This window comes from Rana temporaria, chromosome 12 (genome assembly GCF_905171775.1).
Source record: "Rana temporaria chromosome 12, aRanTem1.1, whole genome shotgun sequence".
In the NCBI taxonomy this organism is placed as follows: domain Eukaryota; kingdom Metazoa; phylum Chordata; class Amphibia; order Anura; family Ranidae; genus Rana; species Rana temporaria.
In genome coordinates this window covers 110,326,018-110,338,624 of record NC_053500.1, presented here as the reverse complement: position 1 = coordinate 110,338,624, position 12,607 = coordinate 110,326,018, and the positions used below count along the sequence as shown (strand labels likewise).

Sequence of the window (12,607 nt, the reverse complement as noted above, 5' to 3'; positions counted from 1 at the left end):
GCAGAAAGGTTCCAGATCAGGAATAACAGGAACCCAGACTGCCAGACCATTCAGCAATTATTCAATGCAGAGCTCAGTTTCAATAGCTCACTAGGTGCCAGTACCTGTAGTGGACATACCAGTCCAATCACATGCATACTATGGTGTGCGCATACCCAATATGCTTACATGTGTATGTAGCAAAGTCTTTAGCCTCTTCCAGTCTAATGAGGACCTCCAAGGCGAAAGATAGCTGACATCCTTCAATACGTAGTGGGTTGTGAGGCACAGTGGGTGCAAAGATGGTGAAAGTCAGTGGGTGCCAGACACTTTTTGGATGTAAAAGAGGTTTTATTTATTTTAATGGTATTTTTGGGGGAAAGAGGGTTAGAGCCAGGACACCCTTAGGTAGTTGTAGATTCAATTGGCAGACTCTGAGGCCCGGATTCACGTAGCATTTACGCCGGCGTATCTCGAGATACGCCGCGTAAGTGTCAATGTGCGCCGTCGTATCTGTGCGCCGTGCCCACAGAACTAGATACGCCTGAAAATAGGCTTTCTACGACCGACGTAAGTTTCCTACGCCGTGGGCGTGGGCGCATATTTACGCTGGCCGCAAGGGGCGCACCCATTAATTTACGATTCGAATATGCAAATGAGTGAGATACGCTGATTCACGAACGTACTTGCGCCCGGCGCATTAATATATGCGGTTTACGTAAGTCGTACGTCCGGCGTAAAGTTAAGCCTCATAAAGCAGGTGTAAGTCATGTTAAGGTATGGACCAGGGAACAGCCGTCGTATTTTACGTTGTTTACGTAGTAGTACGTGAATAGGGCTGGGCGTAGGTTACGTTCACGTCGTAGGCAGTGATTCGACGTATCTTAGGGAGTATTTCTGACGTGATTCTGAGCATGCGCACTGGGATGAGTCCACGGGACGGCACATGCGCCGTTCGTTCGGCCCATCATTTGCATGGGGTCATGGTTCATTTAAATGGATCACGCCCACTTCCACCCACTTTGAATTAGGCCGGCTTACGCCTACGAATTTACGTTACGCCGGCGCAACGTTGGGAGCATTTCCTTTGTGAATACTGTGCTCGCCGCTCTGCGCAGCGTCAGCGTAGTGTATATTCGATGCGCTACGCCCGCATAAAGATGCGCCGAGATATGTGAATCTGGGCCAGAGTCTTCAATAGGAGGATAGCCGTGCAGGGAAAGGCCCTAGAAAGGCGTCACATCTGCACATGCATGAATGCTGTCTCCCATGGCAACAGTCTTTAACAATTCCTTCAGCTTCACTACAACTGCTTCTTGTAGTTCTTCAACACTGAGCTCCCAGTCTCTCACTAGACCCACTGATTCACTGACTCTGAATCCTTTGAGCATGGGGAAGTGTCACCCATGCTTTTCTGCTCGGTCCCTAGCTTTGCACTCAAGATACTTCTCATCTTCATCCCTGCTGACTGGCTCAGTCCCTGGCTTGACACACAAGGCTGTTCTGCAAGTATCACCTCCGCTGATTGGGTCCCTGGCTTGATCACCGCCTGGACTCCGATTCTGAACCCTGCCCATTCGGTGAGAATACTGCTCCAGTACTTGCTTCAGGTACTGTGGCCCTTTGTAAAGCTGGTTGGTCCCATAGTGTTGACCGCTCCCCTTCTACCTCCGACCATGACCGGTTCTTCGGCCGGCAGAACCGGCACTTCTGGTTGGACTGCAAGCCGCAGTCCCAACCCTGCACTGCCCTCTTACTTCTGGATAGGCCCTCACATAGCCAGATGCCCCCGGGATAGACACAATCTCTGGCTTAGCAGCTGGGGCATATGACACACATCCACCCAGACAGCTGTCCAGGTGGCACAGAACACATATCACCTGACTCCACCCAAATATATAGGTGCTCCCAGCAGGCCAAGAGATTTAAGAAAACCTCTGCCCATTGGCTGGGATACCCCATATACCCATAACCTGACCTTGGGTTGCCCTTCTCATATCTAGTACCACCAAGTAACCGGCCACCTAGTGGTAAAAAGAGAAAAGTGCAACAAGACCAAACTTGGGGAGAAATTAATGAATCTCTATCAACCAGGATAACTACTCCTGGCAAGTAAAGTTGTGAGGAGCTCCCTGCCTAAGCTACAGGGTGCTACATGTACATTATCGCAAGTTTAGCTAAGCTACTGTGCCTGGAAACATGTGCTTGTTTTTGCGCATGAGCCCAATGGCTGGCACAATCAACATTAAAGACGGCCCTGAACTGGATGGACAGAAATACAAATCTGTTAGTAGCTTCTATATAAGTATTTCACCCCTGTATTACGCTGCTTGCCTTAAGTCCAGCTTTAAAGCGTTTGTTGCCATAAAACTACAAGTCCCATAAGACATTGCAAGACCCTAACAATCACAGGCATGACTCCTAGAGGCAGAGGCAAGATGGGATTTTTAGTTTCACCACAGCTGGAGGGCCGATGTTGCCTATTCCTGCCTTAAAGAATGGCCTTTTGCATCATATAAAATTCCTGGCGGATCCTGCCTGGTTCTGCCCCCCCACCTGTGAACTGACCATGGTTTATCATGGCTGCTGAGTTTTGACACCATGGTCAGTTTACGTATCTCCATCATCTGCAGCTCAAACAGTTGTCAGAAATCATCCTAAATTCAAGCAAGTGTATGGCCAGCTTAATTTTCATTCCAACCCACCCTGTAACCTCAACCCTGATACTCTGGGGTTGATTTACTAAAACGGGAGAGTGTAAAGTCTGCTCCAGCTCTGCATAGAAACCAATCAAGTTCCAGTTTTTATTTTTGGCAAAGCTTAAGTAAGCAAGCTGAAGTTATAAGCTGATTCACTGCCATGCACAGTCACAATGGTTTTTGTACATGTATCGCTCACCCCCGCAGGAGCCGCTGGATAGAATAGGGATGGCATGTTACCTCTGTGAGCGTCTAGGGGTAAATGATGATGATGAGATGATGAGAGCAATGACGGAATGTTCAAGCAGCAGGTGTCTTTTCTTATGCTTGTAAGCAGCTGTAAGTGATAGGGCAGTCTAGTGCTGCAAGAGCAAGTGGTAAAGTACCGTATTTATCGCGGTATAACGCGCTCCCGCGTATACCGCGCACCCCTAAAGTAGCCCCCAATCCTGTGGAAAAAACGTTTTTTTGTTTTTTTGTACTTACAGTTTTGGTGTCTTGCGCGGCGTCCATCGGCGGCATCGTCGAGTCCGGCATCCTTCTGCGGCTTCGGGTGTCCTCTTCGGCGGGTCCGGCATCCGTCTTCGGCGGGTCGGGTGTCCTCTTCGGCGGGTCGGGTGTCCTCTTCGGCGGGTCCGGCGTCCTTATGCGGCATCCTCGCAGGGTCCTCGCGTCCTTCCCGCTCGTTTCCCGCGCCGAGTTTGAATACTGCGCCGACATATACAGAGCGCAGTACACTCGTGTATTGTCGGCAATGCTCGGCTACCCGCGCTGACGTCCTGTACGTCCAGGACGTGAGTGCGGTAGGAGCCGAGACTGCCCGACTATACCCGAGTGTACTGCGCTCGGTATATGTCGGCGCAGTATTCAAAACTCGGCACGGGAAAGCGGTTATCGGCGTATACCGCGCACCCACGATTTTTCCCTGATTTTCAGGGCAAAAAAGTGCGCGGTATACGCCGATAAATACGGTAATCATATGTGTTCATACTGCAGTCAAATTGTTATGTTTTTGTATGTATTTATGTTTACACTTCTGCCTCTAGAGTGTCTCCAACGCCATTTTGGAGGAGCCCTGTGTTCTGATAGGCCGCACGAGATCTCGAGAGATTTGGGCGACCATCTTTGTGTGTTTTCTTTTTATAGTAAAGGTCAGGCAAGTTTTTAGGCAGAACACGTGTGGATGTAGATAGGGACAGAGGGCCAAATCCTCAAAAGAGATACGACGGAGTAACTGCTGTTACTCCGTCGTATCCCTGGTCCTAACTATGGAACTGATCCACAGAATCAGTTTTCCATAGTTAGGGAGAAGATCCGGCATGTGTAATTGAATTACACTGTCGGATCTTAGGATGCAGTACCGCATCCGCCGCTGGGGGCATTTCGTGTCGAAATGCCGCCTCGGGTATGCAAATTAGCACTTACGGAGATCCACAAAGCTTTTCCTGTGTTTTTTCTCCGTAAGTATTAAGTTGCATACGCAAAATTAGGGCTGCTTTTACATGGTGTAAAGTTAGTACACCATGTAAAAGCAGACCCTTCTGTCTAGCGACGCGTTTTTTTTTCAAATTTTTTTTTTTTTTTTGCGCCGTATCTTTTATCTTCCAACTTTATTGACCCATCGCAATCCACAAAGCCCGGCGTAACGTAATTTCGCGCTATGCACGTCGGGAAAATGACGTCACGAGCATGCGCAGTACGGCCGGCGCGGGAGCGCGCCTCATTTAAATGGGAATCGCCCCCATGAAATGAGGAACGCCTTGCGCCGGCGGAATTTAAGTTACACGGCCAGAAATTTCTAGGTAAGTGCTTTGTGGATCGGGCACTTAGGTAGAAATTTTAAGGCAGTGTAACTTAAATTAGAAATTCGCCGTTACGCCGGGTCTTTGTGGATTTGGCCCAGAGACCCTGCTTGTGAGGGAGAGAGAGGAGAAGCCAGGGAGAGTGTTCCGGCCTGTGAGGGATAGTTCAGGGGTCCTCCGGAGTCCTGCAGTGGTAACCTTGGTCGGATGAAAGACTCCCAGCTGCTACGGGTAACGTGTTTCCAGCCTCTTCCAGTATGCATTGTGTGCTGGGGTATATAGTGTACCATTAAGCAGGAAGTGCCTGTGATGCTCAGAAATCCACATCGCTTAGAACAACAGTATCTGTACTGCATATTTGTGCCTTCATGCCTGGAGAGGAACCATTTACCGTTTGATTGTAAAGACTGTTACTACTACCGCCTCTCGGTAATAAACGTTACCTTGTTCAAAGAACTTTACGTGTGTCTCCCTCAGTGAATCGCCGCACCCCATCCCCGCTTACATGCTTTATTTCACCCAACACGGTAAAACAGTAACTTGAGGTAGGATAGGAAAAGATGGGTGAAGAGGAGGAGAGTAGCAGATTCAGACTTGAATGATACAAAAGCAGTCCTGCTTCCAGCGGCACTTTTACTTCGTCGCCACTCCAGCCGGAGTGGGTATAGTGAATCTGGACAGGCCTCTCACACCGACCTGGCAGCCAGAGTATCAATCGGAAACTTGAGGAGAAAATAAGTCTCTGCCACAGACTTAGTAAAAATAAAGGGTCAGAGAGGGACCTCCGCCACAGACTTAGTAGAAATAAAGGGTCAGAGCGGGACCTCTGCCACAGGCCCCTTCTCCAGAATGTAGATCGTGACGTAAATCCTCCTTAGTAAATTTAGTGCCCGAATCTCCCTCAGGTAGCTCTCAAATGGTCACCGACTGACAGGTTGCCAACAGACAAACTCTCAATGTCCGGTCACCTTGATCCCCGGTGGATTGTCGAGGCCCTGTTGGATTGCCTGCCTCCGGGCTCTCCTCAGACTGACTCCCCACCGAACAGCACAACTCGCTTGGGATCTTCTCTCAAAGTTTCGGGGACCCAGTAGATCACTGGGGCCCCACCACAGCTTCAGTTGCTCCGGGCCAGCATGGTCTCGAAACCAAGAACACCATGTTGCACACGCTCCCCGGCCTGGAAGGCCATATCGCCGGGGGCCGTGATGTGCATACACCCTGAAGGTGGGTGCCGCACCCGGAACAAGAACCCCACCAAAAAGGCGTCTGCCTCAGAAATACCCTCCCCCAGCATGCCCCGCGAGGGAAAAAACCCTCTGATTGGCTGCCGGAAAGAAGCACCTCTGTCTGGACCCCTCTGGTGCCATCTGTCACCCCGAGGTGGAAAAGCACCTCTGGAACACAGAATGAAACCACAGCGCAGCCCAGCCTGGCAGAGACCCAATTTAAACAAATTAACCGGATGAGAGCCAAGTAACTCTCTCATCCCCCCTCTAAATTTAAGATAGCACCTGGACTGAAAGTACATAAACCCCTAAGCCTCACATCTCCTGGTAACCCCAACTCTTACCACCTACCCCCACACTCACATTAACCCTCTGTCTAACCCTATCCTTGAAGCAATATTAAGGGCTTGCTTTTTTTTTTTTTTTTTTCTAAATAACAAACATGTTATACTTACCTGCTCTGTGTTATGGTTTTGCACAGAGCAGCCCTGATCCTCTTCTCGGGTCCCCTGCAGGCTCTCCTGGCCCCTCCCTTCTGCCTTGTGCCCCCACAGCAAGCAGTTTTCACCAGAGCTGCTGCTTCATGTGTCCATTTACACAAGGAGTACAGCTCGGCTCCATCCCTGGTCTCCCCTCGTTGGCTCACTGGCTGTGATTGGCAGTAGCGGGTGCCAATAGCTTCCGCTGATGTCTGGGCCAATGAGGAAGGAGAGACCCTAGCGAGCCCAGGCTCTCGTGCACACCACTGGATTGGTACATTTTAGCGGGCTGGGGGGCGCTGCTGAACCTAGAAGGTTTTTTACCTTTATGCATATGATAGAATGCATGAAGGTAGAAAACCTTGAGCCCTTACTACTTTCACAATTGCAATCACACTAACCCAGCCTGCAACACTAACCATCCTTGTCTGAAAACACACTTTTCATGCACTGAGGACCTGCCATGCCTGTTCGGAACAGTGTCAAAGCCTCAGCCTCAGAATATTTTGTTTTTATATCAGTTTGTTTTTTGTAAAGTATAACTTATCTATTTATGTTATTTTCTTTTTTAGACTGAAAGCAGAAGAAGCTCTTAATACAATGCCATTTCGATGGGACTGTCTTTGGTTGTAACAAGCGCTTAAAACATGAACTTTTTTCTACAAATAACCAGCTAAAGTTAGGATGGCATTAAACCAAGACGACCTTCCGCTCCAAGCAGCTTTTTCCCACTTCCAATCAAACTCTGGGTGCTAGAGGAAAACTGATCTGCCCATGCTCACTAGCAACAAGGAAAAAATCAGCTGCACTCTGAGTATATTACAAGTATTCTCATTTATTGTATGAACTATCTATTTACATAGCAATGACAGTCCCCGACCTAGGACCGCCACCACTAACACATTTCTCCCAACCAGGGCTTAGTTGTAGAGGTGAGGGAGAGCCAAGAGGAGGGTTCTGACATGCACTTCATTATAAGCACTAAATCCACATTTTTTTATTTTTTCCCCCAAATTTTTCTAGTTTTTGTTTGATTTTACATTATACTCCTACTTGACGTGATTGTAGCCGTATTAGTGAAATTGTGACAGAGAAAATTGAGTACTGTCCGTGATACTTTTTTTATTTCCACTAACATACAATTTTTCAGGACAAGCTTTTGGGGTATGTCCCCTTCGGACCTTGAAGAAGGGAACATACCCTGAAAGCTTATCCTGAAAAATTGTATGTTAGTGCAAATAAAAAAAGTATCATGGATAGTACTCAATTTTCTCTTACATTATACTCCCGACAGGCACATACATACATGTACTTAAACCTTACTCTTTACACGTCATATAAAAAATGTATTGCATCATAAATTAAAACCTTTGAAGCCAATAAGGCCTATTTTTGGGTAACACATCCTACATATTTGTAAAAACAATAAATATAAAATAAGACTTTAAATGAAATAAAGATGTTTGGCAGGAAAATTTTGAAGTATGGTGAAAATGGAAAATGGGAAAATGAGCAAAGATCATGCTGGATTAGGTTCTTCCCTGGTCACAGAGTTTGAAGAATAGAATGAAAGTTCTGAACCCAAGTGACCACAGCTAGTTATTTCCAGGTTTTAGCTAGGGAAAAATCAGTAAGGATCATATTCACCCTCTCCTGCTAACACCCATCATAGACACCCAGGAGGGACAGGTTGGCTTGGGACACATGGGGGGGGGGGGGGGGAGACAAGTATTTTAACGCACATGTGGAAGTGCCTGGTTCATATCCACAAGAAAGCAGGAAGTGACTAAGAAAATGTAAACAAACTCCCAGCTGTTGTAGCAGCCGGGAGTTTGTGCAAATGCCATGCCAGCACTGCTACCAGTGTATGCAGACATCCCAACCTGCAAAAACTCACTGATCGTTGCCAGCCTGCCACTGATTTTCTCAGCTGGAGCCCGTACTCTCCTCAGCTCCTACAGTACTTGCTGAAGGGGGCAGGCAGTGAGAAAGCCAATATCACTCCGCTGGCGGCAGCAGGGATTGGAATCACAGCACTTTAATGTGGTGCCGGCGATGGTTGTTGTGCAAGTCTGCCTGAAAAAGAAAAAAAAGTCTCTCTATCTAAAATCTCTTCTGGGCCCCTTTGGATGAACTGCGTGCCTCCCCCCAGCCTAGGGAATAAGCCAGCATCCTAGTATGTACTACATGCAGCTTGAAGCTGCTGCTTGTCAGCAGCCCTGCCCGAAAGCCAAACAGCGCCCCCTATTGGTAGCGTTGGCCCTGCACCCGGGATATCAGGCAGCACTTGCGGGTGTCTGGGAGATGCCCCCGAAATGCGGGAGGCTCCCGCACCTTGCGGGAGACTTGGGATATCTGCGTATGACATATGTCAGTGGCAGCAAAAAGAGTTATCCCCCCCCATTGATTGAAATCACACGCTGCAGCTGAGTGGCTTGTGACATTATGTACCATGGTGGCCATAAGTTATGATGTCACTTTCACTCATAGATGCCAGTAAGGATGGTAATTTCAGCTCACACCTGGCAATGGTGAAGAGCCAGGGATCCCACCCCTGTAGGAGGAACAAGGAATTGCAATATACGTGGGAAAGCTCCCTAACCCCTACAGTTCCCACTGGCAGGAGATGAAGATAAAAACAATCAGTTTGATGGGGCCAACAAAAATCCAGTGGCATATTTCTTCCCCCATAGAGACACCTGTAGGCCCCAGACAAACATAACTATTTGATTTAATACAACAGTTATTTCTTGGCAGGAGTATTTTAGTATATTCAGTGTGGCTTTAATACATCTCATTTTGTTGAATCTTCTTGTCTTGACCTCTTTTGTTTCTAGTCACATCATGAAATGCTCATGTTTAACCCCCCACCCCCCGGCTTGCCACTCCAGCTGCTGGCTATGTAACTACTTTCAATGTGTATATTCCTTATCTCATCGCTCCCCATGTTCTCTGAATTGAAATTAAAGTGGTGGATTTGCTATTTAGTAGTGGTCAATAGTATTCTTAATATTCTGTTTCTGGCATTACTAATAACTGCTGTACATATAACTGAATATTACAGCTTCTATTAATAATGAGCATTTACCTCTGATTCCTCCTGTATTGAATTGTAACTGTACTGTCTGCCCTCATGTTGTGAAGCGCTGCACAAACTGTTGGCGCTATATAAACCCTGTATAATAATAATAATAATAATAATAATAATAATAAAGTGACCATGTCACCAGACCATTCATTTCAACAACAATCTTCTCATAAGTTTTTATGTCCATTCAACATATTCTATGCATGTTATTTACCAGTAAAGGGTTCCCTTGCTTTCACACCCAAAAGGTGTAGAGTACAGAAGTGAGGAGTACAAAGACAAGTATGTCTTGCCTACAGTCAAGCGTGGTGATGGGAGTGTCATGGTCTGGGGCTGCATGAGTGTTGCCGACACTGGGGAGCTACAGCTCATTGAGGGAACCATGAATGCCAACATGTACTGTGACATACTGAAGCAGAGCCTGATCCCCTCCCTTCGGAAACTGGGCCACAGGGCAGTACTCCAACATAATAACGACCCCAAACACACCTCCACTGCCTTGCTAAAGGAGCTGAGGGTAATGGTGATGGACTGGTCTCCAGATCCTAAATCCTATTGAGCATCTGTGGTGCATTCCTAAATGGAAGGTGAAGGAGCGCAAAGTCTCTAACATTCACCATCTCCATGACGTCATCATGGAGGAGTGGAAGCGGACTCCAGTAGCAAGTTATGAAGCTCTGTTGAACTCAATGCCCAAGAGGGTTAAGGCAGTGCTGGAAAATAATGGTGGCCACACAAAATATTGACACTTTGGGCCCAATTTGGACATTTTCACATAGGGGTGTACTCACTTTTGTTGCCAGCGGTTTAGACATTAATAAAGCAAAAGGAGGAGAGAGAAGCGCCAAGCCAATCCTTTAAACAGCTTAGGAATTTATTCAGTATATAAGTATAAAACAACACTGAAAAATGTTGGAGCACTTGCAGAGTGCTAGAGCGGGTGGGAACTTCCACATGCAGTGTCACACGAGGGATCCATGAGCACCGTGTGTTAGCCGCAGCTGGAGCCTCGATAAGTCTCATGGAGATGTCGGCTGTGTGTCTCTGGGTGGGAGTGGTCCAGGGCTGCAAACTGGGGAGTCGACACGCTGTCTGGCCAATCAGAACGCATTTCGAAAGCACAGCCTCGCCTTCTTCATCAGCTGATGAAGAAGGCGAGGCCATGCCTTCGAAACGCGTTTTGTATTTATATACTGAATAAATTCCTAAGCTGTTTAAAGGATTGACTTGGCGTTTCTCTCTCCTCCTTTTGCTTTCCTTTTGTTCACAGTGATCGGGTTCCCCAGCCCGTACCTGACGCACCCTCTCTCCCTTTACAGCCTTTTTTTTAGAGACTTTAGAGACACATTTTTAGGGATTCATCCCCCAGAACTTCCAATTCACTCGCCAGTCACATGGTTGCACCTTCATGCATTAGCATGCAGATGCAGGCCTTTTCATTAAAATTTTAAACTTCAATCTTTTTCATAAGATGGTTTAGCGCTGAACATTATACCAATATTGTGTATGTGTTTCCTCCTAATGTTTAGACATTAATGTCTGTGTGTTGAGTTATTTTGAGGGGACAGCAAATGTACACTGTTATACAAGCTGTACACTCACTACTTTACATTGTAGCAAAGTGTAATTTCTTTTGTGTTGTCACATGAAAAGATAGAATAAAATATTTACAAAAATGTGAGGGGTGTACTCACTTTTGTGAGATACTGTATATATATTTAAAATCAATCTCAAATCTTCTCAAAAATATCAATATTTTAGTTGATATTGAAATACTGCCCTTCGTTATTTTAACTAACAATTGAGCGGCTGTATGAATTTGTACCCAAAAAAAATGTATGTCCTTTTTTCCACACAAAACAAAGTTGGGATTTTAAATTAGGTGGTTGACACAAAAAAAATAATAATAATAATAATAATATCGTACAATCACATATACCCAATTCTATACCCACAGTTGATCCAGAGGAAGGCAAAAAAAAAACAGCAAAGCATGATCAAATTTCCTACAGCAGGGGAAAAAATTCCTTCCTGATCCCCCATGAGGCAATCGTATATTCCCCGAATCAACTTTACCTATAAATGTTAGTACCCAGTTATATTATGTACATTTAGGAAAGTATCCAGGCCTTTCTTAAAGCACTTTACGGAGATGGCCAGAACCACCTCTGCAGGGAGTCTATTCCACATTTTCACAGCTCTTACTGTGAAGAAGCCTTTCCATATTTGGAGGTGAAATCTCTTTTCCTCTAGACGTAAAGAGTGCCCCCTTGTCCTCAGTGTTGACCGTAAAGTGAATAACTCAACACCAAGTTCACTATATGGACCACTTATATATTTGTACATGTTGATTACATCTCCCCTTAATCTCCTCTTCTCAATAGTGAATAAATTCAGTTCTTCTAATCTCTCCTCATAGCTGAGCTCCTCCATGCCTCTTATCAGTTTGGTTGCCCTTCTCTGCACTTTCTCCAGTTCCCCAATATCCTTCTTGAGAACTAGAGCCCAAAACTGAACTGCATATTCCAGTTGAGGTCTTACTAATGATTTGTACAGGGGAAAAATTCTCTCTCTCTCTGGAGTCCATACCTCAATACTTAATACTTGTAAACATAGCATACTAGCTCATTATGAATTACTTACCTGAGATCGAAGTCCACGCAACGGTCCTTGTTCCTCTCCTCTGTCACCGCCATCTCTCCCGGAGTGACTTCCGGGTATCGCGGCTCCGGCGCTGTGACTGGTAGGAGGCGCAATGATGTCACGCACGCGGGAGCCCCCAGTGACATCACGATCGCCTTCGGAAATGGCACGATCAGTGCTCCTATGCTGTCTTTTTCGCAAAAATCTCCTAAACCATGTAGGTTAAGGAGATATTGCAAGCACCTACAGGTAAGTCTAGAGGGCTTACAACCACTTTAACTACTCAAGTGTGTTGTCAAAGTCAGTGTCAACCCTAAGGTCTCTAGCCTCTCCAACACTCAGCTTCCATCATGGAGTTTTGGGGCAGTGATATATATATATATCCTCTACTTTTATCTGTTTGCATGATCCTGAATTGAAGTGCACCACTGTTGCTGAGTGCCCTAGCTATATAAGTATGTAAGTTATATTCTGGATTTATTTTGCTGTGTTGATAAATGTATTGTTTATGAACTTTTAATGGAAGTAAACTTCCTTGGTTTATTTCTACCTATAGGTAGGCCTATAATAAGGCTTACATATAGATACAGTAAATATCTCCTAAACATGCACTGTTTAGGGGATATTTACTTGTGAAGCCGCCAGTGACATCACTGGCACATGCATTCTGAAGGAACGGCATACCAAT

General features: G+C 46.1%; 1 protein-coding gene across 1 annotated transcript in view; it reads left to right on the top strand.

Annotated features, from left to right (window-relative positions):
- LOC120918528 overlaps window positions 1–6,870 on the top strand; it is a 43,456-nt gene extending 36,586 nt beyond the window's left edge. Inside the window, exon 5 of the mRNA XM_040330157.1 lies at window positions 6,761–6,870. The gene's annotated coding sequence lies outside the window, so the exon portion shown is untranslated. The remainder of the gene's footprint in view (window positions 1–6,760) is intronic.
- The last annotated feature ends 5,737 nt before the right edge of the window (window positions 6,871–12,607 follow it).